At 41.7% G+C, this 9,913-nt stretch overlaps 2 long non-coding RNA genes across 2 annotated transcripts in view; one reads left to right on the top strand and one right to left on the bottom strand.

Moving 5' to 3' along the window:
* The window catches only part of LOC125617988, a 40,950-nt gene that overhangs the window by 1,612 nt on the left and 29,425 nt on the right, over positions 1 to 9,913 (bottom strand). The window contains exon 3 of the long non-coding RNA XR_007349193.1: positions 1,647 to 1,958. This is a non-coding gene — a long non-coding RNA (uncharacterized LOC125617988). The remainder of the gene's footprint in view (positions 1 to 1,646; positions 1,959 to 9,913) is intronic.
* Positions 1 to 9,913, top strand: part of LOC125617986 — a 240,588-nt gene that overhangs the window by 209,825 nt on the left and 20,850 nt on the right. The window lies entirely within an intron of this gene.

Genomic DNA, 9,913 nt, shown 5'->3' with positions numbered 1-9,913 from the left:
CCCCCCCCCCTTTTTTTGCAATTACTTTCTTTGTAAATATATGTCACATGTTATGATTTACCCACAGTCATGCTACAGACAGCCATTTATACAGAAAGATAGCAAGTCACCCACAGAAATATGCCTCCTGTGCATTTGGGAGCAAAACTATCAGCCAAAGCAACAGCATCCTTTCCTCTCATCTGACTCCAGAGGTCTAACCTAATATCTGGTTTATTATCACTCCCAAATTTTATCCCGGAGAACTCAAGGTATCAAAGCTGAGGAAACTGTAATGTGCCTACAGATCACTGCATATTTTGTTAAATGTATATTCAGGTTCCCAAGGTCAAGGATGGGTCCTGAGTTTCACCATTTCTTGGGTGTCAGCTGTTGAATGTCAAGGTACTAAAACAAGTTTCAGAGAGTTCAAGAACTATGAGTCTGCCTATATCCATAGGTTGTTTGAAATGTCTTTTTTCTTTTCCTTCACTTTTTTTGTTGTCAATATAATGAGGATTCCTTATAATAATCAAGAAACAAACTTCTTCTCAATTTGCAAAATAGTTCAACCATTTATTCTTCCATCAGACGATACTGATTTCAGGTCTCTGATCTTGAAATTTGATCAGTTTAAAAACCAGTTGTGTTCAGCTACGGTTTCATTTGACTAATTGCCAACCTTAAGAAATCTACAAAGTAGATTCCAAATCAAATTAAATCATTACCTCTTATCTCTAAAACAAAGGCTCTGTATTTCAAATGTTTTCAAGTTAGAAGCAAAGAGAAATAGTCATTAAGAATATAATTAAAAAGTTATATCGATCATCCCTGTTTTATTCAGTTTTTTTCGCTGCTGTGACGAAAGGATCTTACAGAACAACTATAGAGGAGGAAAAGTTTGTTTCAGGGCTCACAGTTTCAGAGGTCTTAGTCCATAGAAGGCTGGCTCCACTTATCAAGACTCAAGATGAGGCTGAACATCATGGTGGAGTGTGTGGCAGAGGGCAGCCGCTCACATCATGGTGGTCAGGAAGCAGAGAGGGGACTCCACTCTCCAGATACAAATATATACACCAAAACCACGCCCTAATTCCCACCTTCTCCAGCCATACCCTCCAACTTCAGTTACCATCAGTTGATTCCTATCAGGGGATTAAATCACTGATTGGGTTAACACTCTTACAACCCAATCATTTCTCCTCTGAACCTTCTTACATTGTCTCACACGTGAGATTTGGGGGGATACCTCACATCCAAACCATAACAATCCCATATAAAATTCTAGGTAGATAGATACCTTCTTTCTGTACCCCAACTATATAGAAGAAACAGGAATTTTACCCAAGATTTATTTCATTTTTATCAAGAAAATTTTCATGTGACATTGATCTGTTTCTCAAATTAGTGCATAGTCTGTACAGAATTATTCACTGCATCTTTTTGATCCTTTCATGTTCAAATTGTCTTATCAAGATGTGTAAATACAGGATCATATTGGTCAGAGATTGTTGGCTTTCGTTTATTTAAATATAAATATTTAACAAAGTAGAAAAATGTATCAGAGTGAATGGGAGCTCCCCTGGCTTGTAATCACTAAAGCAGCTCACCCCTGGGCCTTGCCCCCTACCCAAACTCCAACCCCATCCTACTCCCAGAGTTCTCACCTCTGTCTAAGTGGGAAGGTGACACTTGTGCCCACGTTGAGACTCGTTGACTACGTCTCCACAGCAACAGGACCCAGCTAGATGCTCTTCCACCAGCCAGCAAGCTGCCACTTATGAGTCATTCCAGCCCGACTCGACTTGTCTCACAGCTCTCAACGTGCCTTGCTTCCACCAATGACAACTCACAGGGTGAATCAGGGTGTCTTAAAATGTCTACTTGGGTTTGGAGTAATCCTAGATTTGCCACTTCACTTCATTGGGGGACTCGCTGCTGCCTCAAAGACATTGAGAATCATTCTGACTTCTAAAAATCTGAAAAAGAAAAGACAATAGAAACCCTATATTATTCCTTTTTTTTTTTTTGACATGAACAGAATCTTCATGCTTGTTGCCTTCCATCCACTTTTGGTTACTTTTAACTAGTTTTCATATTTTTCCTTGAATAATGTAACTTTGACACCATCTGAATCAGAGCTCACCTAGCACATAGGAGGTGCTTCATAAATTGATTGAATAGGAAGATGAATGAAAGATGGATCCCATACATAACCTCAACCCAGGGGGTGGAAGTGGTCATCACAATAACAAGTAACACATGTGTGTGAATAGCTAACATTTTACACAGTGTTCATGGATGTTTGTTCACACTACCTTCATTGTGACTCCATGAAGTTGCAAGGAAATAAACCCATTTCACTGATGAGGATTGTGAGCCTCTTAAAAATATAACCAGTCTTAGTACCTATAATTATGAATGTTACATAACACTTGATAATAAATGACTGTTACTGTTTTTTAAAAAAAAAAAAAATCACAACCAGTCTTAGAACATAAAGAGTACCAAAGTCAAGAGTCCCAGACTCCAGTTTCCCATTAGCTTGGTCTACTTAGGTACCTGGTCAGCACCCCACACCTCTCACCTCAGTTTCCCCATTCAGGAAAATGAACCAGCAGAGCTACAGTGGGGAGCAGATGAAGTCATTCGGTCAAGCTCTAGTAGTAGGATGGCCCTCTGCACGTGCAAAGCATCTCACACGCATGACTTTGCTGGGGGAAGTGCAGGGAATGGGTCTGGGGTAGTCAGGATAAGTTAGACTAACAGGGGAAGTCAAGGATCCTCTCCAGCCTAGAGCATGGTGGAACCTGCAGGAAAACTCCCACAACTTTCCCAAGGATCACCCTTCCCTGGGAAAGGGCTTGAATGTTCCCACAGACAAATTGGACCTTTTTTCCTATTCCCCATTAGGAAAGTTGGCATCGCCCAAGAAGTGCACTCTTTGAGGAAAGGAAGCGTGCTTGCTGAGTGGGTGCTCAGTCATCTCCCAGCAGGACCAGGCCAGGACAATCTTAGAACGTACCTCGTGGGAATAGACCAGAGAGTGCTTCCTGAACTGATAGCCTGGGAGCAGGCAGGACATCAAAAGGGGCTTAAGTGATTCCAAACCTCATGGTAATAGGAATAACATACTGTGGCTCTGGGGCTCTTTTCTTTTCGTCAATATAGTAGAAGGAGGACAAAGAGTCTGGATTTTGTTCCTCCTCTGCCATCAGTTGAATGAACTCAGTCTCCTCAGATGTAAGATGGGGACAGGTTGGGATTTGAACCCATTTGAACTCTGTGCCTCAAACAAGAATCTGAGTCGAATAAGAAATTGACATGAGTCAAAGTGGGGATGGGGTCAGCATCAGCTTAATAACTGATACATCTGGATTTGGAAAACCAGCCTGGATTTACAGCCAGATATAATCCCCATTATGTCACCTTTTCCAAAGACTGAACCAAATTCAAGCAAAATAATTGGACAATCATGGCCACCTTCCTTCTCCTAAAAGTCATTCTTAGGGGAAAAAAAAATCCAACAACAGACAGCAGATCAGGTCACTCCCAGAACAAGAAGAGGAGGAGAGGAGGCCAAAAGGAAGCAGGAGTCTCTTGTTTGGTCCCCACTGGCCAGATATAAGAGCTTTCTTCTCTTTTGAGGAGAGAAGCTGCAAGAGCCCATGACAGAAGCCTCCTCTGAAAGTGGGGGGACAGAGGAAGAGCTTCCCCTTGTAGGGGATGAAGGAAGAATGAAATGAGATCAAGAAACCAGAGCGCCCATCAGCACCAATGAGCATTGGTGGTTCTTTTCTTCCTTCTTTCTTCTCTCTCCCCAAATCTGCTCTAGGCAGTTCTCTGAGATGCGCTCCCTGGGACGACACTGTCTCCATTTGATGCTAAGGCAGAGGAGGAAGCACATCCTGGCTGGCCAGGGGCAGGCTGGGCCTACTGCGGTGGTCCCTGTGTCCCACCATGGCTAGCATTTCCCTGGATGAGAGTCCCACTGGGGTGGTGACTTAGCTAGCTACTCTCTTTCTACAGGAAACACTGCTGTTTCTTGCTCCATCTCCCATTCCTTCTGTGGCTCCTTTGTAATAAAGGTCAGCATTTCTAGGTGTGATTCCTCTCTCTCTCCGTATCTCCTGCCTGTGCTCCCTGCATGATCCCACCCACGCCACATCTTCAACTGCAGGAATTATGTTTGAACTAGTGTCCAAGTCTTGGTCCCCCTGACACTTCTGTCTTCCCATTGTCAGCTAACACACTGGTGTCTAGATTCCCTTCAAGCATCGCAAACAATATTTTTCCAACAGTACACTCTTTATTATCCTTCTTCCCTTGAACTGATTCTTTCTGGTGTTTTCCAGCTCTGTTTTCCTTAACTAAAAATCAAAATGTTATCTTCATATGCATTTTTATTTCACATTTAACAGATGCCCAGTTCTACAGTATCTCTTCCCCCTGGCCTCCTCTACCCCTCCCAGTGTTTCCCCGCCTCAGATGAGACCCTCATCTTTCACCTGACCCCTTGCAATGCCTCATAAATGATTTTCCAGCTACTCGTGTCTTGAAAACAGTAGTGACGTATTTATCACAGTCAGATTCAGGGTCTGGTGAGGGCCTCTTCCTGGTTCATAGATAGCCTTTTTTTTTTTTTCTGTATCCTCTCATGGCAAAAAAAGGGTTCAGGCAGCTCCATAAGATCTCTTTCATGAGAACACTGATCCCTTATGAAGGTTCCATCCTCATGATCTAACCATCTTCTAAAGGCCCCACCTACAAATGCCATCACAGAGAAGTTAGGATTTCAACATAGGAATTGAGGGTGACACAAATATTCAGTGTTCTCTTTTCTCACCAATGTGCATGCGCGCGCGCACACACACACACACACACACATTGTAACTTGTGTTCCCTTGCATCGTCTGAACTCCCTTCACTCAGCACTCTGAGTCCCTCTCATGTCCTGTCCCTCCTTCCCTTCCACCTTGACTCCCGTTCATCCACCCTCTATGCCTGAGGACCAAGCAGCCCTAAATTCATAGTACGATTCTCAGAAAAGCCCAAGCATGACCTCTAATGTTTCTCTGATTATTCCTCCCTCCCAGACCCTTAACTTTGAATGTCTCCTCCCCAAACACACACCTACTCCCTACCTTGTAAAGACAAGGAACATTTTTTTTTTCTTTCAAGGGCAAGCTCTCATGTCCCTGCCTTGGTAAAGCCTACCCTGACATCCCCTCTCTGTGCCGTCAATATTGAGCTGCTGAAACAGTTGTGCATAATCGGATTGTAGTTAATCCATTTGCATTTATGTCTCTCCCATGTACCCGTAGTTTCTGAAGAACAGAGAGTCATTTTCTTTATCTCTTTACTTTCAGCATCTAGTTATTTATTGATCTTCTCCCAGATATAATCACTGTGACATCTATTCCACACAGAGATGAACAGAAGCCTGAGGACAGGTTTGTCATGATAATATTCCTGATGCCACAGCTCTGATGATCAGGAAAACCTGTGAGTGGACCTGAGAACTTACACAAATCCCTACAAGTTTGACCTCAGTGCTTCTGTCTGAACAGTGATGGAAATACTAATAACCCTCCTAACAAGCAGTAATGGTAACATGAGACAATTTTTCTTTTTCTTTTTTTTTTTTTAAATACTCTGCTTTATTTTTTTAGAGCAGTTTTAGGTTCACAGCAAAATTAAATAAAAAATTCAGAGAGTTCCCATATACCCCGCCCCCAACTCTCCTCTGCTATTGACATTCTGCGCCAGAGTGGTACAATTGTTACAACTGATGGACCTACATTGACATGATTAGCACTCAATGTTCATATTTTACATTTGGGTTCACTCTTGGTATTGTACATTCTTTATATTTTGACAAATGTATAATGGCAAGTACCTGCCATTATAATATTGTACAGAATAATTTCACTGCCTTAAAAATCCCCTGTGCTCCATTTATTCATTTTTTCCTTTCTTGTAACCTCTGGAAACTACAGATGTATTACCATAGTCTTAACTTTTCCGGAATGTCAAATAGTTGCAACCATACAGTATATATATAGTCTTTTCAGATTGATTTTCTCCACTTAGTATTATGCATTTAATTTTCCATGCCCTTTAATGGTTTGATAACTCACTTATTTTGGTCATTGAATAATATTTTATTTTCTGGATGTGATATAGTTTATCCATTCACCTACTGAAGTACATCTTGTTAGCTTTCAAGTTTTGGCAATTTTGAATAAAGTGGCCATGAACATCTATGTCTAGCTTTTTGTATGACTATAATTTTCAGTTAGTTCATTTGGTTCAAAGAACTTTCATAACTAATGTCTAAGTTGAACATAATGAAATATGTCACTGTTAACATCACCATGAGTTAGACATTGCAGCTACACATTGGAGTGACTTTCATCTATGATACTTTGTAACAAATGATTGAAAAGATGATCCATATGCAGAAGATTTAAAGACGTGAGCATACAGAACTCAAATTACAGTTTTCTTATTAAGCCACAGAATATGATCAAAATTCTGATTTTATATTTAGAGTATTTTAGACTGTTTTTCATAAATCTTTACTTTGAAGTTAAACCTTTCTCAGAATCTGACTTTGGACTAGCGTGGACTTCGAAGGCTCTTCATAACTTTTTGAGATAGCAAAGAAAAGCTGAGAAAAATTTACACTGCTATGCTTCTGCAACTCAATCTACACTGGAATCTCTCCTAAGAGAAAGAACGAAAATACTGAAAAATCTTAATGTGCTAAGCGTTCATCACAATATTTTTTCCACAAGAGGAAAAAAAATGGAAACTACTAAAATGTCCAACTGGAGAATAATGGTTAAATGAATTATAGTGCCCCTGTGTGATGGGAACCAAAGCCGCCATACTATCTATGTGTAGCAACCCTTGTGTGAAAATATTCTGTGAAAGGCAAGGTAAAAACATATGCATGCAATATGAGCACAGGTATCTAAAAAATAAGCCCAAGATCCTAAGCAGCAGAGTTCGGATGCCCTTTGCTAGTTTCTGTGGCTTCTCCCTCTGGGAGCTGTTCATCCTGCTCTAGGAGAACCGTCCTCCTCCTGTTGGGACTGGAAAGCTCCAGCAAGAACTTCCCATAGTCAGAAGCGCGAGTCAGAACTTGCTCTGCCAGTTTGCCCTGTGGGAAAAGGATTTCAATACTCTCATGTTTTCGGTCCGACTTCATTTCCCTGAATTTTTTAAAAATAAAATTAATGTTTGATTGCCAAGTAATTTATGCTCGCTTGAAAATATTCCTTAATTTTAAAGTTTCCAAACCATGTCTGGTTTGAAGTAAAATTGGAAAACAATTGCTCTTTCAGCCACCAAAATCTTTGGCAGCTTGCCTCCAAACAGAGCTTGGAATTACGTAACTCAGTCCACCAGAGAAACTTTTCTAAAAAAAGCCAACTTCTTTCTAAAACCTAACGTTTTGAAATAGCTCTGAAGCAGACTGTAAGGATTTTAGCCACTGTGGGGATGGTTTCAGAGTCCCCCCCTTAAGGGAGTGATACAGTGGGCAGTATTTCCTCAATGCCTCACAATGGACCGTAGATTGTAGATAACCCAAAGAATTCTTCCCCTTTCTCCAAAAGGATTATTAAAAATTATCAACTACTGGTGAATAAAAATAGAATAAAGCACCCTTGAGACACAGCTGTGGTTTCCGGGATGGCCATATTCTCAGGGAGTAGGCAATAGGCTGGGGATGCACACCCGTGGTCCTACTTGCATGGGCTGAGTTCCTCAATCTGTCATGTGTCCACAGGCCTCTCTGTGGGCCTCACTGGGTCTGAATAAATCCCTGCAGGCCTTGAAGTGGACAAAATTGAACACCAAAATTGCCTAATGTGGTGGCTCCAAATACAGATTCCCAGGTCTCACCCCAAATCTGCAGAATTGCAGACCCTGGGAAGGGGACTAAAGAATCTGCATCCTAACCTGCTGTTCAGCAAGACTCATGCATCTGAGAACGACTGCTCTGAAGACAGACTGGCCTAGAGATTGTAATTGTACACTGTTGGTCTAGAATAGGTCTTGGGTTTCCTTCTTCATCTTGCTTGGATCAGAGGTCTTTCTGCAGTCTTCCAAGGATACTAATGGGACAACTTACAAATTAAAGCAGGGACTCCCCAAGTGTATTTCTTAGAAAACTCTGTGTGATGGGAACCAAAGCCGCCATACTATCTATATGTAGCATACTATCTATATATAGGTAGGTTATGAGGAAAGAATCCTTTAATCAAAGAAGCCACTGTATCCTCTCTCCCTTCTTGAATACCTGTAGGGACTCATTCATTAGGTGAGCCTTCTAAAGGCATTGAGAAGTCTTGAGTAAAGAGGTTTATCTCTTCTGGTCCCAGGAGTTCTCTGACGGTAACAGAAAGGTCTTTGTGTATGTGTGTGTGCATGAGTGTGATGCCTTTGTCATTCTGATGAGCCAGTGATCTAGAAGAACCATCTACTCATCCAGAAGTCTCTCTACTTCAGTCCACATCACAAGCAGTAAGTTGGCTGGAATGGTGAGAAAGTCACTCCACTTGGAGTAATAAGACCAAAATTTTAAACTCCTCTCTGACATTTGTCAGTTTTGAATTGTGTCCCTTTTTATAACTAAAACTAAAGCTAGGAGGCCTCCTGCACATTTTACAGGATTGTTTGGGGGACCACAGATAAAACCATCTTACTGAATAGACAGCATTATCAAAGTCACCGTGTCCTCCTCCACCTCTTCCTCCTCACATGCTCACCCCTTGGAAGGCCATCTTCCTCCCTGAGCCCTAATCCTACCTTTAACAGTGGGACCTTAACAAGATGACAGTAGGAATTGGTTGTGATACAAATATTGCATCAAAGGTGGATTGGGTAGTAGTCCTCGAGTCACTGCGTCTCGTCACTTGTGTGACAGGCTCTCAAAGAACCTTCTGTATAAGTTATTGACTCGGGCATGGAAACCTTCTCACTGAGCTGCAGGTCAGTAGTTCATGAAATCGATTTTCTTCTCTAGAGAAACTAGCAGTGCTAATACTGTTATTAGTATTCCCCGTCAGACATTGGAGGACAGAACACTTTCCTCAGTTTTCCTTGGTGTGTGCTCCAGTGTGGTAGTTCTCTGTAGAAATATGCTTCCATTAGAAGCTACCCCTCCCTTTCTCCCTAAGGGAGGGACCCCATTGTAGAAAAGGGGAATAAAGACTGGAAATAAAGGTGCAAGATATTCTTAATGGCCTTAGGAAAATAGCCATGAATATCTGTCATTGGCTCCGTATAAGTATAACCAGGAGCCATATCCCATACATCTCTGGGACCTTTATAGTACTTGGCACCATTCTGACTGCTTCCTAGGTGCTCAATAAATATTTCTCCATGAATGGAGAAACAAATGAATGAGGTCTGCCTTACATCACTCCAGCATATTTTTCTCTGGCTTAATGAAGCCTCCATGAGCCATGAGACATCCTTCTCATGCATAGTAGGCTAAACTCTATCATAGGGTTGGAAAGTTAATACATAAAATACACTCAGGATTTCCAGTTGCTCCACGTCTCAGGCTTTAAGCAATGAAAATACTGCTTCTCGGTGAGATGGGTAAAAGAGGGAATTCACTGAAATTCAATACTGGACAGTCAGAGTCTCTAAGATTCAGAAATTTGGGTGCATTGAACAAAGAACAAGAAGAGTGCATTGGCACCAAACCAGATGTGGCAGCAGCACGAGTTCACCACGGAGGGGAGGGAGCTAGGATGTGGCTCAAGCGGTAGCGTGCTCGCCTGGAGGGGAGGGAATCACATAAACAGAGAGAAACATAATGGACAAATTTGGCATGGAAAAACCTGTAGATCAGAAAAGCAGTCTCAGCTTAGCTGATCCAGAGGCTTCACAGCAAACTGATTGGCAAACAGAG

This window comes from Marmota marmota, unplaced genomic scaffold, assembly GCF_001458135.2.
Source record: "Marmota marmota marmota unplaced genomic scaffold, marMar, whole genome shotgun sequence".
Classification (NCBI taxonomy): domain Eukaryota; kingdom Metazoa; phylum Chordata; class Mammalia; order Rodentia; family Sciuridae; genus Marmota; species Marmota marmota.
Note: the sequence above shows the minus strand (reverse complement) of the source record. Positions and strands in the feature narration are given on the sequence as shown.